The sequence below is a fragment of the Copidosoma floridanum genome, unplaced genomic scaffold, assembly GCF_036245765.1.
Source record: "Copidosoma floridanum isolate Cflo_tuat_1 unplaced genomic scaffold, Cflo_Japanese_pri ptg000004l, whole genome shotgun sequence".
NCBI lineage: Eukaryota > Metazoa > Arthropoda > Insecta > Hymenoptera > Encyrtidae > Copidosoma > Copidosoma floridanum.
The window spans coordinates 1,801,276-1,823,735 of NW_028321881.1; positions in this window are offsets into that span (position 1 = coordinate 1,801,276).

Here is a 22,460-nt window from a genome sequence, read left to right on the forward strand (position 1 = left end):
CAGCTAATCCCCAACGACCCAGTGCGCTAACTTGGCGGCCCTTTTGTTTATTTATTGTTAAGAAAAATCTTAAGCGGCTAATCCCCAACGACTTAATGCGCGTACTTGGCCACACTTTTTTTTATTTATTAATTACCAAAATCCCAAGCGGCTAATTCCCAACGACCCAGTGCGCTTACTTGGCCACACTTTTATTTTATTTACAAATAAGAAAGATCACAAGCGGCTAATTCCCAACGATCCAAAGCGCTTACTTGGCCACACTTTTATTTTATTTACAAATAAGAAAAATCTCGAGCGGCTTATCCCAAACGACCCAGTGCGCTTACTTGGCCGCCCTTTTTTTTATTTATTGTAAAAAAAAATCTCAAGCGGCTAATCCCCAACGACTTAATGCGCTTACTTGGCCGCACTTTTATTTTATTTATTAATTACCAAAATTCCAAGTGGCTAGTCCCCAACGACTCAGTGCGCTTACTTGGCCACACTTTTTTTTATTTATTAATAACCAAAATCCCAAGCGGCTAATTCCCAACGACCGAGTGCGCTAACTTGGCCGCCCTTTTTTTTATTTATTGTTAAGAAAAATCTCGAGTGGCTAATCCCCAACGACCCAAAGCACTTACTTGGCCGCACTTTCAATTAATTACCAAACTCTCAAGCGGCTAATCTCCAACGACCTAGTGCACTTACTTGGCCGCACTTATATTTTATTTATTAATTACCGAAATTCCAAGCGGCTAATCCCCAACGACCCAGTGCGCTAACTTGGCCGCACTTTTATTTTATTGAATAATGAGAAAAATCTCGAGTGGCTAATCCCAAACGACCCAAAGCACTTACTTGGCCGCACTTTTAATAAATTACCAAAATCTCAAGCGGCTAATCCCCAACGACCTAGTGCGCTTACTTGGCCGCACTTTTTTTTATTTATTAATTACCAAAATCCCAAGCGGCTTATCCCAAACGACCCAGTGCTCTTACTTGGCCGCCCTTTTTTTATTTATTGTTAAGAAAAATCTTAAGCGGCTTATCCCCAACGACTTAATGCGTTTACTTGGCCACACTTTTTTTTATTTAATAATAACCAAAATCCCAAGCGGCTAATTCCCAACGACCCAGTGCGCTTACTTGGCTGCACTTTTTTTTATTTATTAATTACCAAAATTCCAAGCGGCTAATCCCCAACAATTCAGTGCGCTAACTTGGCCGCACCTTCATTTTATTTATTAATTACCAAAATCCCAAGCGGCTAATCCCCAACGACCCAGTGCGCTAACTTATCCACACTTTTATTTCATTTATTGATAAGAAAAATCTCAAGCGGCTAATCCCCAACGACCCAGTGCTCTTACTTGGCCGCACTTTTATTTCATTAATTAATAAGAAAAATCTTAAGCGGCTAATCCCCAACGACCTTGTGCGCTTACTTGGCCGCACTTTTATTTTATTTACAAATTACCAAAATTCCAAGCGGCTAATCCCCAACGACCCAGTGCGCTTACTTAGCCACACTTTCATTTTATTTATTGGTAAGAAAAATCTCAAGCAGCTAATCCCCAACGACCCAGTGCGCTTACTTGGCTGCACTTTTATTATATTAATTAATAAGAAAAATCTTGAGCGGCTAATCCCCAACGACCCAGTGCGCTTACTTGGCCGCACTTTTATTTTATTTATTAATTACCTAAATCCCAAGCGGCTAATCCCCAACGACCCAGTGCGCTAACTTGGCCGCACATTTATTTTATTCATTGGTAAAAAAAAACTCAAGCAGCTAATCCCCAACGACCTAGTGCGCTTACTTGGCCGTACTTTGATTTTATTTATTGGTAAGAAAAATCTCAAGCGGCTAATCCCCAACGACCTAGTGCGCTTACTTGGCAGCACTTTTGTTTTATTTATTATTAAGAAAAATCTCGAGTGGCTAATCCCCAACGACCCAAAGCACTTACTTGGCCGCACTTTTTATTAATTACCAAAATCTCAAGCGGCTAATCCCCAACGACCTAGTGCGCTTACTTGGCCGCACTTTTATTTAATTTATTAATTACCAAAATCCCAAGCGGCTAATCCTCAACGACCCAGAGCACTTACTTGGCCGCACTTTTTATTAATTACCAAAATTTCAAGCGGCTAATCCTCAACGACCTAGTGCGCTTACTTGGCCGCACTTTTATTTTATTTATAAATTACCAAAATTCCAAGCGGCTAATCCCCAACGACTCAGTGCGCTAACTTGGCCGCCCTTTTTGTTATTTATTGTTAAGAAAAATCTCAAGCGGCTAATCCCCAACGACCTAAAGCACTTACTTGGCCACCCTTTTTTTTATTTATTAATTACCAAAATCCTAAGCGGCTGATTTCCATCGACCCAGTGCGCTTACTTGGCCACACTTTCATTTTATTTACAAATGAAAAAAATCACAAGCGGCTAATTCCCAACGACCCAGTGCCCTTACTTGGCAACACTTTTTTTTATTTATTAATAACCAAAATCCCAAGCGGCTAATTCCCAACGACCCAGTGCGCTAACTTGGCCGCCCTTTTTTTTATTTATTGTTAAGAAAAATCTCGAGTGGCTAATCCCCAACGACCCAAAGCACTTACTTGGCCGCACTTTCAATTAATTACCAAAATCTCAAGCGGCTAATCTCCAACGACCTAGTGCGCTTACTTGGCCGCACTTTTATTTTATTTATTAATTACCAAAATTCCAAGCGGCTAATCCCCAACGACCTAGTGCGCTAACTTGGCCGCACTTTTATTTTATTAATTAATAAGAAAAATCTCGAGTGGCTAATTTCCAACGAACTAAAGCACTTTCTTGGCCGCACTTTCAATTAATTACCAAAATTCCAAGCGGCTAATCCCCAACGACCCAGTGCGCTTACTTGGCTGCACTTTTCTTTATTTATTATTTACCAAAATCCCAAGCGGCTAATTCCCAACAATTCAGTGCGCTAACTTGGCCGCACATTCATTTTATTTATTAATTACCAAAATCCCAAGCGGCTAATCCCCAACGACCCAGTGCGCTAACTTATCTACACTTTTATTTCATTGATTGATAAAAAAAATCTCGAGCGGCTAATCCCCAACGACCCAGTGCGCTTACTTGGCCGCACTTTTATTTCATTAATTAATAAGAAAAATCTTAAGCGGCTAATCCTCAACGACCTAGTGCGCTTACTTGGCCGCACTTTTATTTTATTTATAAATTACCAAAATCCCAAGCGGCTAATCCCCAACGACCCAGTGCGCTTACTTGGCTGCACTTTTATTTCATTTATTAATAAAAAAAATCTCGAGTGGCTAATCCCAAACGACTCAAAGCACTTACTTGGCCGCACTTTTTATTAATTACCAAAATCTCAAGCGGCTAATCCCCAACGACCTAGTGCGCTTACTTGGCCGCACTTTTATTTTATTTATTAATTACCAAAATTCCAAGCGGCTAATCCCCAACGACCCAGTGCGCTAACTTGGCCGCCCTTTTTTTTATTTATTGTTAAAAAAATTCTCAAGCTGCTAATCCCCAACGACTTAATGCGCTTACTTGGCCACACTTTTTTTTATTTATTAATTACCAAAATCCCAAGCGGCTAATTCCCAACGACCCAGTGCGCTTACTTGGCCACACTTTTATTTTATTTACAAATAAGAAAAATCACAAGCGGCTAATTCCCAACGACCCAAAGCACTTACTTAGCCGCACTTTTTATTAATTACCAAAATCACAAGCGGCTAATCCCCAACGACCCAATGCGCCTACTTGGCCGAGCTTTTTTTTATTTATTAATTACCAAAATCTCAAGCGGCTAATCCCCAACGACCCAGTGCGCTAACTTGGCCGCACATTTATTTTATTTATTAATTACCAATATCCCAAGCGGCTTATCCCCAAAGACCCAGTGCGCTTACTTAGCCACACTTTTATTTTATTTATTGATAAGAAAAATCTTAAGCGGCTTATTCCCAACGACCCAGTGCGCTTACCAGGCCACACTTTTTTTCATTTATTAATTACCTAAATCCCAAGCGGCTAATCCCCAACGACCCAGTGCGCTAACTTGGCCGCACATTTATTTTATTTATTAATAACTAAAATCCCAAGCGGCTTATCCCCAAAGACCCAGTGCGCTTACTTAGCCACACTTTTATTTTATTTATTGGTAAGAAAAATCTCAAGCGGCTAATCCCCAACGACCTTGTTCGCTTACTTGGCTGCACTTTTATTTTATTTATTATTAAGAAAAATCTCGAGTGGCTAATCCCCAACGACCCAAAGCAATTACTTGGCCGCACTTTTTATTAATTACGAAAATCTCAAGCGGCTAATTTCCATCGACCCAGTGCGCTTACTTGGCCACACTTTTATTTTATTTACAAATAAGATAAATCACAAGCGGCTAATTCCCAACGACCCAGTGCGCTTACTTGGCCACACATTTATTTTATTTACAAATAAGAAAAATCTTAAGCGGCTTATCCCAAACGACCCAGTGCGCTTACTTGGCCGCCCTTTTTTTATTTATTGTTAAAAGAATTCTCAAGCGGCTAATCCCCAACGACTTAATGCGCTTACTTGGCCGCACTTTTATTTTATTAATTAATTACCAAAATTCCAAGCGGCTAATCCCCAACGACCCAGTGCGCTAACTTGGCCGCACTTTTATTTTATTAATTAATAAGAAAAATCTCGAGTGGCTAATTTCCAACGACCCAAAGCACTTACTTGGCCGCACTTTCAATTAATTACCAAAATTCCAAGCGGCTAATCCCCAACGACCCAGTGCGCTTACTTGGCTGCACTTTTCTTTATTTATTATTTACCAAAATCCCAAGCGGCTAATTCCCAAAAATTCAGTGCGCTAACTTGGCCGCACATTCATTTTATTTATTAATTACCAAAATCCCAAGCGGCTAATCCCCAACGACCCAGTGCGCTAACTTGGCCGCACTTTTATTTTATTAATTAATAAGAAAAATCTCGAGTGGCTCATCTCCAACGGCCCAGTGCGCTTACTTGGCCGCACTTTTATTTCATTAATTAATAAGAAAAATCTTAAGCGGCTAATCCTCAACGACCTAGTGCGCTTACTTGGCCGCACTTTTATTTTATTTATAAATTACCAAATTCCCAAGCGGCTAATCCCCAACGACCCAGTGCGCTTACTTGGCTGCACTTTTATTTCATTTATTAATAAAAAAAATCTCGAGTGGCTAATCCCCAACGACTCAAAGCACTTACTTGGCCGCCCTTTTTTTATTTATTGTTAAGAAAAATCTTAAGCGGCTTATCCCCAACGACTTGATGCGTTTACTTGGCCACACTTTTTTTTATTTATTAATAACCAAAATCCCAAACGGCTAATTCCCAACGACCCAGTGCGCTTACTTGGCTGCACTTTTTTTTATTTATTAATTACCAAAATCCCAAGCGGCTAATCCCCAACAATTCAGTGCGCTAACTTGGCCGCACATTCATTTTATTTATTAATTACCAAAATCCCAAGCGGCTAATCCCCAACGACCCAGTGCGCTAACTTATCCACACTTTTTTTTCATTTATTGATAAGAAAAATCTCAAGCGGCTAATCCCCAACGACCCAGTGCTCTTACTTGGCCGCACTTTTATTTCATTAATTAATAAGAAAAATCTTAAACGGCTAATCCCCAACGACCTTGTGCGCTTACTTGGCCGCACTTTTATTTTATTTATAAATTACCAAAATTCCAAGCGGCTAATCCCCAACGACCCAGTGCGCTTACTTAGCCACACTTTCATTTTATTTATTGGTAAGAAGAATCTCAAGCAGCTAATCCCCAACGACCCAGTGCGCTTACTTGGCTGCACTTTTATTTCATTAATTAATAAGAAAAATCTTGAGCGGCTAATCCCCAACGACCCAGTGCGCTTACTTGGCCGCACTTTTATTTTATTTATTAATTACCTAAATCCCAAGCGGCTAATCCCCAACGACCCAGTGCGCTAACTTGGCCGCACATTTATTTTATTTATTGGTAAAAAAAAACTCAAGCAGCTAATCCCCAACGACCTAGTGCGCTTACTTGGCCGTACTTTGATTTTATTTATTGGTAAGAAAAATCTCAAGCGGCTAATCCCCAACGACCTAGTGCGCTTACTTGGCAGCACTTTTGTTTTATTTATTATTAAGAAAAATCTCGAGTGGCTAATCCCCAACGACCCAAAGCACTTACTTGGCCGCACTTTTTATTAATTACCAAAATCTCAAGCGGCTGATCCCCAACGACCTAGTGCGCTTACTTGGCCGCACTTTTATTTTATTTATTAATTACCAAAATCCCAAGCGGCTAATCCTCAACGACACAGAGCACTTACTTGGCCGCACTTTTATTTTATTAATTAATAAGAAAAATCTCGAGTGGCTAATTTCCAACGACCCAAAGCACTTACTTGGCCGCACTTTTTATTAATTACCAAAATCTCAAGCGGCTGATCCCCAACGACCTAGTGCGCTTACTTGGCCACACTTTCATTTTATTTACAAATGAAAAAAATCACAAGCGGCTAATTCCCAACGACCCAGTGCCCTTATTTGGCAACACTTTTTTTTATTTATTAATAACCAAAATCCCAAGCGGCTAATTCCCAACGACCCAGTGCGCTAACTTGGCCGCCCTTTTTTTTATTTATTGTTAAGAAAAATCTCGAGTGGCTAATCCCCAACGACCCAAAGCACTTACTTGGCCGCACTTTCAATTAATTACCAAAATCTCAAGCGGCTAATCTCCAACGACCTAGTGCGCTTACTTGGCCGCACTTTTGTTTTAATTATTAATTACCAAAATTCCAAGCGGCTAATCTCCAACGACCCAGTGCGCTAACTTGGCCGCACTTTTATTTTATTAATTAATAAGAAAAATCTCGAGTGGCTAATTTCCAACGACCCAAAGCACTTACTTGGCCGCACTTTCAATTAATTACCAAAATTCCAAGCGGCTAATCCCCAACGACCCAGTGCGCTTACTTGGCTGCACTTTTCTTTATTTATTATTTACCAAAATCCCAAGCGGCTAATTCCCAACAATTCAGTGCGCTAACTTGGCCGCACATTCATTTTATTTATTAATTACCAAAATCCCAAGCGGCTAATCCCCAACGACCCTGTGCGCTAACTTATCTACACTTTTATTTCATTGATTGATAAGAAAAATCTCGAGCGGCTAATCCCCAACGACCCAGTGCGCTTACTTGGCCGCACTTTTATTTCATTAATTAATAAGAAAAATCTTAAGCGGCTAATCCTCAACGACCTAGTGCGCTTACTTGGCGGCACTTTTATTTTATTTATAAATTACCAAAATCCCAAGCGGCTAATCCTAAACGACCCAGTGCGCTTACTTGGCTGCACTTTTATTTCATTTATTAATAAAAAAAATCTCGAGTGGCTAATCCCCAACGACTCAAAGCACTTACTTGGCCGCACTTTTTATTAATTACCAAAATCTCAAGCGGCTAATCCCCAACGACCTAGTGCGCTTACTTGGCCGCACTTTTATTTTATTTATTAATTACCAAAATTCCAAGCGGCTAATCCCCAACGACCCAGTGCGCTAACTTGGCCGCCCTTTTTTTTATTTATTGTTAAAAAAATTCTCAAGCTGCTAATCCCCAACGACTTAATGCGCTTACTTGGCCACACTTTTTTTTATTTATTAATTACCAAAATCCCAAGTGGCTAATTCCCAACGACCCAGTGCGCTTACTTGGCCACACTTTTATTTTATTTACAAATAAGAAAAATCACAAGCGGCTAATTCCCAACGACCCAAAGCACTTACTTAGCCGCACTTTTTATTAATTACCAAAATCACAAGCGGCTAATCCCCAACGACCCAATGCGCCTACTTGGCCGAGCTTTTTTTTATTTATTAATTACCAAAATCTCAACCGGCTAATCCCCAACGACCCAGTGCGCTAACTTGGCCGCACATTTATTTTATTTATTAATTACTAATATCCCAAGCGGCTTATCCCCAAAGACCCAGTGCGCTTACTTAGCCACACTTTTATTTTATTTATTGATAAGAAAAATCTCAAGCGGCTTATTCCCAACGACCCAGTGCGCTTACCAGGCCACACTTTTTTTCATTTATTAATTACCTAAATCCCAAGCGGCTAATCCCCAACGACCCAGTGCGCTAACTTGGCCGCACATTTATTTTATTTATTAATAACCAAAATCCCAAGCGGCTTATCCCCAAAGACCCAGTGCGCTTACTTAGCCACACTTTTATTTTATTTATTGGTAAGAAAAATCTCAAGCGGCTAATCCCCAACGACCTCGTTCGCTTACTTGGCTGCACTTTTATTTTATTTATTATTAAGAAAAATCTCGAGTGGCTAATCCCCAACGACCCAAAGCAATTACTTGGCCGCACTTTTTATTAATTACCAAAATCTCAAGCGGCTAATTTCCATCGACCCAGTGCGCTTACTTGGCCACACTTTTATTTTATTTACAAATAAGATAAATCACAAGCGGCTAATTCCCAACGACCCAGTGCGCTTACTTGGCCACACATTTATTTTAATTACAAATAAGAAAAATCTTAAGCGGCTTATCCCAAACGACCCAGTGCGCTTACTTGGCCGCCCTTTTTTTATTTATTGTTAAAAAAATTCTCAAGCGGCTAATCCCCAACGACTTAATGCGCTTACTTGGCCGCACTTTTATTTTATTTATTAATTACCAAAATTCTAAGCGGCTAATCCCCAACGACCCAGTGTGCTAACTTGGCCGCACTTTTATTTTATTAATTAATAAGAAAAATCTCGAGTGGCTAATTTCCAACGACCCAAAGCACTTACTTGGCCGCACTTTCAATTAATTACCAAAATTCCAAGCGGCTAATCCCCAACGACCCAGTGCGCTTACTTGGCTGCACTTTTCTTTATTTATTATTTACCAAAATCCCAAGCGGCTAATTCCCAACAATTCAGTGCGCTAACTTGGCCGCACATTTATTTTATTTATTAATTACCAAAATCCCAAGCGGCTAATCCCCAACGACCCAGTGCGCTAACTTATCTACACTTTTATTTCATTGATTGATAAGAAAAATCTCGAGCGGCTAATCCCCAACGACCCAGTGCGCTTACTTGGCCGCACTTTTATTTCATTAATTAATAAGAAAAATCTTAAGCGGCTAATCCTTAACGACCTAGTGCGCTTACTTGGCCGCACTATTATTTTATTTATAAATTACCAAAATCCCAAGCGGCTAATCCCCAACGACCCAGTGCGCTTACTTGGCTGCACTTTTATTTCATTTATTAATAAAAAAAATCTCGAGTGGCTAATCCCCAACGACTCAAAGCACTTACTTGGCCGCACTTTTTATTAATTACCAAAATCTCAAGCGGCTAATCCCCAACGACCTAGTGCGCTTACTTGGCCGCACTTTTATTTTATTTATTAATTACCAAGATTCCAAGCGGCTAATCCCCAACGACTCAGTGCGCTAACTTGGCCGCCCTTTTTTTTATTTATTGTTAAAAAAATTCTCAAGCGGCTAATCCCCAACGACTTAATGCGCTTACTTGGCCACACTTTTTTTTATTTATTAATTACCAAAATCCCAAGCGGCTAATTCCCAACGACCCAGTGCGCTTACTTGGCCACACTTTTATTTTATTTACAAATAAGAAAAATCACAAGCGGCTAATTCCCAACGACCCAAAGCACTTACTTGGCCGCACTTTTTATTAATTACCAAAATCACAAGCGGCTAATCCCCAACGACCGAGTGCGCCTACTTGGCCGAGCTTTTTTTTATTTATTAATTACCAAAATCTCAAGCGGCTAATCCCCAACGACCCAGTGCGCTAACTTGGCCGCACATTTATTTTATTTATTAATTACCAAAATCCCAAGCGGCTAATCCCCAAAGACCCAGTGCGCTTACTTAGCCACACTTTTATTTTATTTATTGATAAGAAAAATCTCAAGCGGCTTATTCCCAACGACCTCGTTCGCTTACTTGGCTGCACTTTTATTTTATTTATTATTAAGAAAAATCTCGAGTGGCTAATCTTCAACGACCCAAAGCACTTACTTGGCCGCACTTTCAATTAATTACCAAAATCTCAAGCGGCTAATCTCCAACGACCTAGTGCGCTTACTTGGTCGCACTTATATTTTATTTATTAATTACCGAAATTCCAAGCGGCTAATCCCCAACGACCCAGTGCGCTAACTTGGCCGCACTTTTATTTTATTGATTAATAAGAAAAATCTTGAGTGGCTAATCCCAAACGACCCAAAGCACTTACTTGGCCGCACTTTCAATAAATTACCAAAATCTCAAGCGGCTAATCCCCAACGACCTAGTGCGCTTACTTGGCCGCACTTTTTTTTATTTATTAATTACCAAAATCCCAAGCGGCTTATCCCAAACGACCCAGTGCTCTTACTTGGCCGCCCTTTTTTTATTTATTGTTAAGAAAAATCTTAAGCGGCTTATCCCCAACGACTTAATGCGTTTACTTGGCCACACTTTTTTTTATTTATTAATAACCAAAATCCCAAGCGGCTAATTCCCAACGACCCAGTTCGCTTACTTGGCTGCACTTTTTTTTATTTATTAATTACCAAAATCCCAAGCGGCTAATCCCCAACAATTCAGTGCGCTAACTTGGCCGCACATTCATTTTATTTATTAATTACCAAAATCCCAAGCGGCTAATCCCCAACGACCCAGTGCGCTAACTTATCCACACTTTTATTTCATTTATTGATAAGAAAAATCTCAAGCGGCTAATCCCCAACTACCCAGTGCTCTTACTTGGCCGCACTTTTATTTCATTAATTAATAAGAAAAATCTTAAGCGGCTAATCCCCAACGACCTTGTGCGCTTACTTGGCCGCACTTTTATTTTATTTATAAATTACCAAAATTCCAAGCGGCTAATCCCCAACGACCCAGTGCGCTTACTTAGCCACACTTTCATTTTATTTATTGGTAAGAAAAATCTCAAGCAGCTAATCCCCAACGACCCAGTGCGCTTACTTGGCTGCACTTTTATTCCATTAATTAATAAGAAAAATCTTGAGCGGCTAATCCCCAACGACCCAGTGCGCTTACTTGGCCGCACTTTTATTTTATTTATTAATTACCTAAATCCCAAGCGGCTAATCCCCAACGACCCAGTGCGCTAACTTGGCCGCATATTTATTTTATTTATTGGTAAAAAAAAACTCAAGCAGCTAATCCCCAACGACCTAGTGCGCTTACTTGGCCGTACTTTGATTTTATTTATTGGTAAGAAAAATCTCAAGCGGCTAATCCCCAACGACCTAGTGCGCTTACTTGGCAGCACTTTTGTTTTATTTATTATTAAGAAAAATCTCGAGTGGCTAATCCTTAACGACCCAGAGCACTTACTTGGCCGCACTTTTTATTAATTACCAAAATTTCAAGCGGCTAATCCTCAACGACCTAGTGCACTTACTTGGCCGCACTTTTATTTTATTTATTAATTACTAAAATTCCAAGCGGCTAATCCCCAACAACCCAGTGCGCTAACTTGGCCGCCCTTTTTTTTATTTATTGTTAAGAAAAATCTCAAGCGGCTAATCCCCAACGACCTAAAGCACTTACTTGGCCACCCTTTTTTTTATTTATTAATTACCAAAATCCTAAGCGGCTGATTTCCATCGACCCAGTGCGCTTACTTGGCCACACTTTCATTTTATTTACAAATGAAAAAAATCACAAGCGGCTAATTCCCAACGACCCAGTGCCCTTACTTGGCAACACTTTTTTTTATTTATTAATAACCAAAATCCCAAGCGGCTAATTCCCAACGACCCAGTGCGCTAACTTGGCCGCACATTCATTTTATTTATTAATTACCAAAATCCCAAGCGGCTAATCCCCAACGACCCAGTGCGCTAACTTATCCACACTTTTATTTCATTTATTGATAAGAAAAATCTCAAGCGGCTAATCCCCAACGACCCAGTGCGCTTACTTGGCTGCACTTTTTTTTATTTATTAATAACCAAAATCCCAAGCGGCTAATTCCCAACGACCCAGTGCGCTAACTTGGCCGCACATTCATTTTATTTATTAATTACCAAAATCCCAAGCGGCTAATCCCCAACGACCCAGTGCGCTAACTTATCCACACTTTTATTTCATTTATTGATAAGAAAAATCTCAAGCGGCTAATCCCCAACGACCCAGTGCGCTAACTTGGCCGCACTTTTATTTTATTGATTAATAAGAAAAATCTTGAGTGGCTAATCCCAAACGACCCAAAGCACTTACTTGGCCGCACTTTCAATAAATTACCAAAATCTCAAGCGGCTAATCCCCAACGACCTAGTGCGCTTACTTGGCCGCACTTTTTTTTATTTATTAATTACCAAAATCTTAAGCGGCTTATCCCAAACGACCCAGTGCTCTTACTTGGCCGCCCTTTTTTTATTTATTGTTAAGAAAAATCTTAAGCGGCTTATCCCCAACGACTTAATGCGTTTACTTGGCCACACTTTTTTTTATTTATTAATAACCAAAATCCCAAGCGGCTAATTCCCAACGACCCAGTTCGCTTACTTGGCTGCACTTTTTTTTATTTATTAATTACCAAAATCCCAAGCGGCTAATCCCCAACAATTCAGTGCGCTAACTTGGCCGCACATTCATTTTATTTATTAATTACCAAAATCCCAAGCGGCTAATCCCCAACGACCCAGTGCGCTAACTTATCCACACTTTTATTTCATTTATTGATAAGAAAAATCTCAAGCGGCTAATCCCCAACTACCCAGTGCTCTTACTTGGCCGCACTTTTATTTCATTAATTAATAAGAAAAATCTTAAGCGGCTAATCCCCAACGACCTTGTGCGCTTACTTGGCCGCACTTTTATTTTATTTATAAATTACCAAAATTCCAAGCGGCTAATCCCCAACGACCCAGTGCGCTTACTTAGCCACACTTTCATTTTATTTATTGGTAAGAAAAATCTCAAGCAGCTAAGCCCCAACGACCCAGTGCGCTTACTTGGCTGCACTTTTATTCCATTAATTAATAAGAAAAATCTTGAGCGGCTAATCCCCAACGACCCAGTGCGCTTACTTGGCCGCACTTTTATTTTATTTATTAATTACCTAAATCCCAAGCGGCTAATCCCCAACGACCCAGTGCGCTAACTTGGCCGCATATTTATTTTATTTATTGGTAAAAAAAAACTCAAGCAGCTAATCCCCAACGACCTAGTGCGCTTACTTGGCCGTACTTTGATTTTATTTATTGGTAAGAAAAATCTCAAGCGGCTAATCCCCAACGACCTAGTGCGCTTACTTGGCAGCACTTTTGTTTTATTTATTATTAAGAAAAATCTCGAGTGGCTAATCCTTAACGACCCAGAGCACTTACTTGGCCGCACTTTTTATTAATTACCAAAATTTCAAGCGGCTAATCCTCAACGACCTAGTGCACTTACTTGGCCGCACTTTTATTTTATTTATTAATTACTAAAATTCCAAGCGGCTAATCCCCAACAACCCAGTGCGCTAACTTGGCCGCCCTTTTTTTTATTTATTGTTAAGAAAAATCTCAAGCGGCTAATCCCCAACGACCTAAAGCACTTACTTGGCCACCCTTTTTTTTATTTATTAATTACCAAAATCCTAAGCGGCTGATTTCCATCGACCCAGTGCGCTTACTTGGCCACACTTTCATTTTATTTACAAATGAAAAAAATCACAAGCGGCTAATTCCCAACGACCCAGTGCCCTTACTTGGCAACACTTTTTTTTATTTATTAATAACCAAAATCCCAAGCGGCTAATTCCCAACGACCCAGTGCGCTAACTTGGCCGCACATTCATTTTATTTATTAATTACCAAAATCCCAAGCGGCTAATCCCCAACGACCCAGTGCGCTAACTTATCCACACTTTTATTTCATTTATTGATAAGAAAAATCTCAAGCGGCTAATCCCCAACGACCCAGTGCGCTTACTTGGCTGCACTTTTTTTTATTTATTAATTACCAAAATCCCAAGCGGCTAATTCCCAACGACCCAGTGCGCTTACTTGGCTGCACTTTTTTTTATTTATTAATTACCAAAATCCCAAGCGGCTAATCCCCAACAATTCAGTGCGCTAACTTGGCCGCACATTCATTTTATTTATTAATTACCAAAATCCCAAGCGGCTAATCCCCAACGACCCAGTGCGCTAACTTATCCACACTTTTATTTCATTTATTGATAAGAAAAATCTCAAGCGGCTAATCCCCAACGACCCAGTGCTCTTACTTGGCCGCACTTTTATTTCATTAATTAATAAGAAAAATCTTAAGCGGCTAATCCCGAACGACCTTGTGCGCTTACTTGGCCGCCCTTTTATTTTATTTATAAATTACCAAAATTCCAAGCGGCTAATCCCCAACGACCCAGTGCGCTTACTTAGCCACACTTTCATTTTATTTATTGGTAAGAAAAATCTCAAGCAGCTAATCCCCAACGACCCAGTGCGCTTACTTGGCTGCACTTTTATTTCATTAATTAATAAGAAAAATCTTGAGCGGCTAATCCCCAACGACCCAGTGCGCTTACTTGGCCGCACTTTTATTTTATTTATTATTAAGAAAAATCTCGAGTGGCTAATCCCCAACGACCCAAAGCACTTACTTGGCCGCACTTTTTATTAATTACCAAAATCTCAAGCGGCTAATCCCCAACGACCTAGTGCGCTTACTTGGCCGCACTTTTATTTTATTTATTAATTACCAAAATCCCAAGCGGCTAATCCTCAACGACCCAGAGCACTTACTTGGCCGCACTTTTTATTAATTACCAAAATTTTAAGCGGCTAATCCTCAACGACCTAGTGCGCTTACTTGGCCGCACTTTTATTTTATTTATTAATTACCAAAATTCCAAGCGGCTAATCCCCAACGACCCAGTGCGCTAACTTGGCCGCCCTTTTTTTTATTTATTGTTAAGAAAAATCTCAAGCGGCTAATCCTCAACGACCTAAAGCACTTACTTGGCCACCCTTTTTTTTATTTATTAATTACCAAAATCCTAAGCGGCTGATTTCCATCGACCCAGTGCGCTTACTTGGCCACACTTTCATTTTATTTACAAATGAAAAAAATCACAAGCGGCTAATTCCCAACGACCCAGTGCCCTTACTTGGCAACACTTTTTTTTATTTATTAATAACCAAAATCCCAAGCGGCTAATTCCCAACGACTCAGTGCGCTTACTTGGCCGCCCTTTTTTTTATTTATTGTTAAGAAAAATCTCCAGTGGCTAATCCCCAACGACCCAAAGCACTTACTTGGCCGCACTTTCAATTAATTACCAAAATCTCAAGCAGCTAATCTCCAACGACCTAGTGCGCTTACTTGGCCGCACTTTTATTTTATTTATTAATTACCAAAATTTCAAGCGGCTAATCCCCAACGGCCCAGTGCGCTAACTTGGCCGCACTTTTATTTTATTAATTAATAAGAAAAATCTCGAGTGGCTAATTTCCAACGACCCAAAGCACTTACTTGGCCGCACTTTCAATTAATTATAAAAATTCCAAGCGGCTAATCCCCAACGACCTAGTGCGCTTACTTGGCTGCACTTTTCTTTATTTATTATTTACCAAAATCCCAAGCGGCTAATTTCCAACAATTCAGTGCGCTAACTTGGCCGCACATTCATTTTATTTATTAATTACCAAAATCCCAAGCGGCTAATCCCCAACGACCCAGTGCGCTAACTTATCTACACTTTTATTTCATTGATTGATAAGAAAAATCTCGAGCGGCTAATCCCCAACGACCCAGTGCGCTTACTTGGCTGCACTTTTATTCCATTAATTAATAAGAAAAATCTTGAGCGGCTAATCCCCAACGACCCAGTGCGCTTACTTGGCCGCACTTTCATTTTATTTATTAATTACCTAAATCCCAAGCGGCTAATCCCCAACGACCCAGTGCGCTAACTTGGCCGCACATTTATTTTATTTATTGGTAAAAAAAAACTTAAGCAGCTAATCCCCAACGACCTAGTGCGCTTACTTGGCCGTACTTTGATTTTATTTATTGGTAAGAAAAATCTCAAGCGGCTAATCCCCAACGACCTAGTGCGCTTACTTGGCAGCACTTTTGTTTTATTTATTATTAAGAAAAATCTCGAGTGGCTAATCCCCAACGACCCAAAGCACTTACTTGGCCGCACTTTTTATTAATTACTAAAATCTCAAGCGGCTAATCCCCAACGACCTAGTGCGCTTACTTGGCCGCACTTTTATTTTATTTATTAATTACCAAAATCCCAAGCGGCTAATCCTCAACGACCCAGAGCACTTACTTGGCCGCACTTTTTATTAATTACCAAAATTTCAAGCGGCTAATCCTCAACGACCTAGTGCGCTTACTTGGCCGCACTTTTATTTTATTTATTAATTACTAAAATTCCAAGCGGCTAATCCCCAACAACCCAGTGCGCTAACTTGGCCGCCCTTTTTTTTATTTATTGTTAAGAAAAATCTCAAGCGGCTAATCCCCAACGACCTAAAGCACTTACTTGGCCACCCTTTTTTTTATTTATTAATTACCAAAATCCTAAGCGGCTGATTTCCATCGACCCAGTGCGCTTACTTGGCCACACTTTCATTTTATTTACAAATGAAAAAAATCACAAGCGGCTAATTCCCAACGACCCAGTGCCCTTACTTGGCAACACTTTTTTTTATTTATTAATAACCAAAATCCCAAGCGGCGAATTCCCAACGACCCAGTGCGCTAACTTGGCCGCACATTCATTTTATTTATTAATTACCAAAATCCCAAGCGGCTAATCCCCAACGACCCAGTGCGCTAACTTATCCACACTTTTATTTCATTTATTGATAAGAAAAATCTCAAGCGGCTAATCCCCAACGACCCAGTGCGCTTACTTGGCTGCACTTTTTTTTATTTATTAATTACCAAAACCCCAAGCGGCTAATTCCCAACGACCCAGTGCGCTTACTTGGCTGCACTTTTTTTTATTTATTAATTACCAAAATCCCAAGCGGCTAATCCCCAACAATTCAGTGCGCTAACTTGGCCGCACATTTATTTTATTTATTAATTACCAAAATCCCAAGCGGCTAATCCCCAACGACCCAGTGCGCTAACTTATCCACACTTTTATTTCATTTATTGATAAGAAAAATCTCAAGCGGCTAATCCCCAACGACCCAGTGCTCTTACTTGGCCGCATTTTTATTTCATTAATTAATAAGAAAAATCTTAAGCGGCTAATCCCCAACGACCTTGTGCGCTTACTTGGCCGCCCTTTTATTTTATTTATAAATTACCAAAATTCCAAGCGGCTAATCCCCAACGACCCAGTGCGCTTACTTAGCCACACTTTCATTTTATTTATTGGTAAGAAAAATCTCAAGCAGCTAATCCCCAACGACCCAGTGCGCTTACTTGGCTGCACTTTTATTTCATTAATTAATAAGAAAAATCTTGAGCGGCTAATCCCCAACGACCCAGTGCGCTTACTTGGCCGCAGTTTTATTTTATTTATTATTGAGAAAAATCTCGAGTGGCTAATCCCCAACGACCCAAAGCACTTACTTGGCCGCACTTTTTATTAATTACCAAAATCTCAAGCGGCTAATCCCCAACGACCTAGTGCGCTTACTTGGCCGCACTTTTATTTTATTTATTAATTACCAAAATCCCAAGCGGCTAATCCTCAACGACCCAGAGCACTTACTTGGCCGCACTTTTTATTAATTACCAAAATTTTAAGCGGCTAATCCTCAACGACCTAGTGCGCTTACTTGGCCGCACTTTTATTTTATTTATTAATTACCAAAATTCCAAGCGGCTAATCCCCAACGACCCAGTGCGCTAACTTGGCCGCCCTTTTTTTTATTTATTGTTAAGAAAAATCTCAAGCGGCTAATCCTCAACGACCTAAAGCACTTACTTGGCCACCCTTTTTTTTATTTATTAATTACCAAAATCCTAATCGGCTGATTTCCATCGACCCAGTGCGCTTACTTGGCCACACTTTCATTTTATTTACAAATGAAAAAAATCACAAGCGGCTAATTCCCAACGACCCAGTGCCCTTACTTGGCAACACTTTTTTTTATTTATTAATAACCAAAATCCCAAGCGGCTAATTCCCAACGACCCAGTGCGCTAACTTGGCCGCCCTTTTTTTTATTTATTGTTAAGAAAAATCTCGAGTGGCTAATCCCCAACGACCCAAAGCACTTACTTGGCCGCACTTTCAATTAATTACCAAAATCTCAAGCGGCTAATCTCCAACGACCTAGTGCGCTTACTTGGCCGCACTTTTATTTTATTTATTAATTACCAAAATTTCAAGCGGCTAATCCCCAACGGCCCAGTGCGCTAACTTGGCCGCACTTTTATTTTATTAATTAATAAGAAAAATCTCGAGTGGCTAATTTCCAACGACCCAAAGCACTTACTTGGCCGCACTTTCAATTAATTACCAAAATTCCAAGCGGCTAATCCCCAACGACCCAGTGCGCTTACTTGGCTGCACTTTTCTTCATTTATTATTTACCAAAATCCCAAGCGGCTAATTTCCAACAATTCAGTGCGCTAACTTGGCCGCACATTCATTTTATTTATTAATTACCTTAATCCCAAGCGGCTTATCCCCAACGACCCAGTGCGCTAACTTATCTACACTTTTATTTCATTGATTGATAAGAAAAATCTCGAGCGGCTAATCCCCAACGACCCAGTGCGCTTACTTGGCCGCACTTTTATTTCATTAATTAATAAGAAAAATCTTAAGCGGCTAATCCTCAACGACCTAGTGCGCTTACTTGGCCGCACTTTTATTTTATTTATAAATTACCAAAATCCCAAGCGGCTAATCCCCAACGACCCAGTGCGCTTACTTGGCTGCACTTTTATTTCATTTATTAATAAAAAAAATCTCGAGTGGCTAATCCCCAACGACTCAAAGCACTTACTTGGCCGCACTTTTTATTAATCACCAAAATCTCAAGCGGCTAATCCCTAACGACCTAGTGCGCTTACTTGGCCGCACTTTTATTTTATTTATTAATTACCAAAATTCCAAGCGGCTAATCCCCAACGACCCAGTGCGCTAACTTGGCCGCCCTTTTTTTTATTTATTGTTAAAAAAATTCTCAAGCTGCTAATCCCCAACGACTTAATGCGCTTACTTGGCCACACTTTTTTTTATTTATTAATTACCAAAATCCCAAGCGGCTAATTCCCAACGACCCAGTGCGCTTACTTGGCCACACTTTTATTTTATTTACAAATAAGAAAAATCACAAGCGGCTAATTCCCAACGACCCAAAGCACTTACTTGGCCGCACTTTTTATTAATTACCAAAATCACAAGCGGCTAATCCCCAACGACCCAATGCGCCTACTTGGCCGAGCTTTTTTTTATTTATTAATTACCAAAATCTCAACCGGCTAATCCCCAACGACCCAGTGCGCTAACTTGGCCGCACATTTATTTTATTTATTAATTACCAATATCCCAAGCGGCTTATCCCCAAAGACCCAGTGCGCTTACTTAGCCACACTTTTATTTTATTTATTGATAAGAAAAATCTCAAGCGGCTTATTCCCAACGACCCAGTGCGCTTACCAGGCCACACTTTTTTTCATTTATTAATTACCTAAATCCCAAGCGGCTAATCCCCAACGACCCAGTGCGCTAACTTGGCCGCACATTTATTTTATTTATTAATAACCAAAATCCCAAGCGGCTTATCCCCAAAGACCCAGTGCGCTTACTTAGCCACACTTTTATTTTATTTATTGGTAAGAAAAATCTCAAGCGGCTAATCCCCAACGACCTCGTTCGCTTACTTGGCTGCACTTTTATTTTATTTATTATTAAGAAAAATCTCGAGTGGCTAATCCTCAACGACCCAAAGCAATTACTTGGCCGCACTTTTTATTAATTACCAAAATCTCAAGCGGCTAATTTCCATCGACCCAGTGCGCTTACTTGGCCACACTTTTATTTTATTTACAAATAAGATAAATCACAAGCGGCTAATTCTCAACGACCCAGTGCGCTTACTTGGCCACACATTTATTTTATTTACAAATAAGAAAAATCTTAAGCGGCTTATCCCAAACGACCCAGTGCGCTTACTTGGCCGCCCTTTTTTTATTTATTGTTAAAAAAATTCTCAAGCGGCTAATCCCCAACGACTTAATGCGCTTACTTGGCCGCACTTTTATTTTATTAATTAATAAGAAAAATCTCGAGTGGCTAATTTCCAACGACCCAAAGCACTTACTTGGCCGCACTTTCAATTAATTACCAAAATTCCAAGCGGCTAATCCCCAACGACCCAGTGCGCTTACTTGGCTGCACTTTTCTTTATTTATTATTTACCAAAATCCCAAGCGGCTAATTCCCAACAATTCAGTGCGCTAACTTGGCCGCACATTCATTTTATTAATTAATTACCAAAATCCCAAGCGGCTAATCCCCAACGACCCAGTGCGCTAACTTATCTACACTTTTATTTCATTGATTGATAAGAAAAATCTCGAGCGGCTAATCCCCAACGACCCAGTGCGCTTACTTGGCCGCACTTTTATTTCATTAATTAATAAGAAAAATCTTAAGCGGCTAATCCTCAACGACCTAGTGCGCTTACTTGGCCGCACTTTTATTTTATTTATAAATTACCAAAATCCCAAGCGGCTAATCCCAAACAACCCAGTGCGCTTACTTGGCTGCACTTTTATTTCATTTATTAATAAAAAAAATCTCGAGTGGCTAATCCACAACGACTCAAAGCACTTACTTGGCCGCACTTTTTATTAATTACCAAAATCTCAAGCGGCTAATCCCCAACGACCTAGTGCGCTTACTTGGCCGCACTTTTATTTTATTTATTAATTACCAAAATTCCAAGCGGCTAATCCCCAACGACCCAGTGCGCTAACTTGGCCGCCCTTTTTTTTATTTATTGTTAAAAAAATTCTCAAGCGGCTAATCCCCAACGACTTAATGCGCTTACTTGGCCACACTTTTTTTTATTTATTAATTACCAAAATCCCAAGCGGCTAATTCCCAACGACCCAGTGCGCTTACTTGACCACACTTTTATTTTATTTACAAATAAGAAAAATCACAAGCGGCTAATTCCCAACGACCCAAAGCACTTACTTGGCCGCACTTTTTATTAATTACCAAAATCACAAGCGGCTAATCCCCAACGACCCAGTGCGCCTACTTGGCCGATTTTTTTTTTATTTATTAATTACCAAAATCTCAAGCGGCTAATCCCCAACGACCCAGTGCGCTAACTTGGCCGCACATTTATTTTCTTATTAATTACCAAAATCCCAAGCGGCTTATCCCCAAAGACCCAGTGCGCTTACTTAGCCACACTTTTATTTTATTTATTGATAAGAAAAATCTCAAGCGGCTTATTCCCAACGACCCAGCGCGCTTACCAGGCCACACTTTTTTTCATTTATTAATTACCTAAATCCCAAGCGGCTAATCCCCAACGACCCAGTGCGCTAACTTGGCCGCACATTTATTTTATTTATTAATAACCATAATCCCAAGCGGCTTATTTCCAAAGACCCAGTGCGCTTACTTAGCCACACTTTTATTTTATTCATTAGTAAGAAAAATCTCAAGCGGCTATTCCCCAACGACCTCGTTCGCTTACTTGGCTGCACTTTTATTTTATTTATTATTAAGAAAAATCTCGAGTGGCTAATCCCCAACGACCCAAAGCAATTACTTGGCCGCACTTTTTATTAATTACCAAAATCTCAAGCGGCTAATTTCCATCGACCCAGTGCGCTTACTTGGCCACACTTTTATTTTATTTACAAATAAGATAAATCACAAGCGGCTAATTCCCAACGACCCAGTGCGCTTACTTGGCCACACATTTATTTTATTTACAAATAAGAAAAATCTTAAGCGGCTTATCCCAAACGACCCAAGGCGCTTACTTGGCCGCCCTTTTTTTATTTATCGTTAAGAAAAATCTTAAGTGGCTAATCCCCAACGACTTAATGCGCTTACTTGGCCACACTTTTTCTTATTTATTAATAACCAAAATCCCAAGCGGCTAATCCCCAACAATTCAGTGCGCTAACTTGGCCGCACATTTATTTTATTTATTAATTACCAAAATCCCAAGCGGCTAATCCCCAACGACCCAGTGCGCTAACTTATCCACACTTCTATTTTATTTATTGATAAGAAAAATCTCAAGCGGCTAATCCCCAACGACCCAGTGCGCTTACTTAGCCGCACTTTTATTTCATTAATTAATAAGAAAAGTCTTAAGCGGCTAATCTCCAACGACCTAGTGCTCTTACTTGGACGCACTTTTATTTTATTTATTAATTACCAAAATCCCAAGCGGCTAATC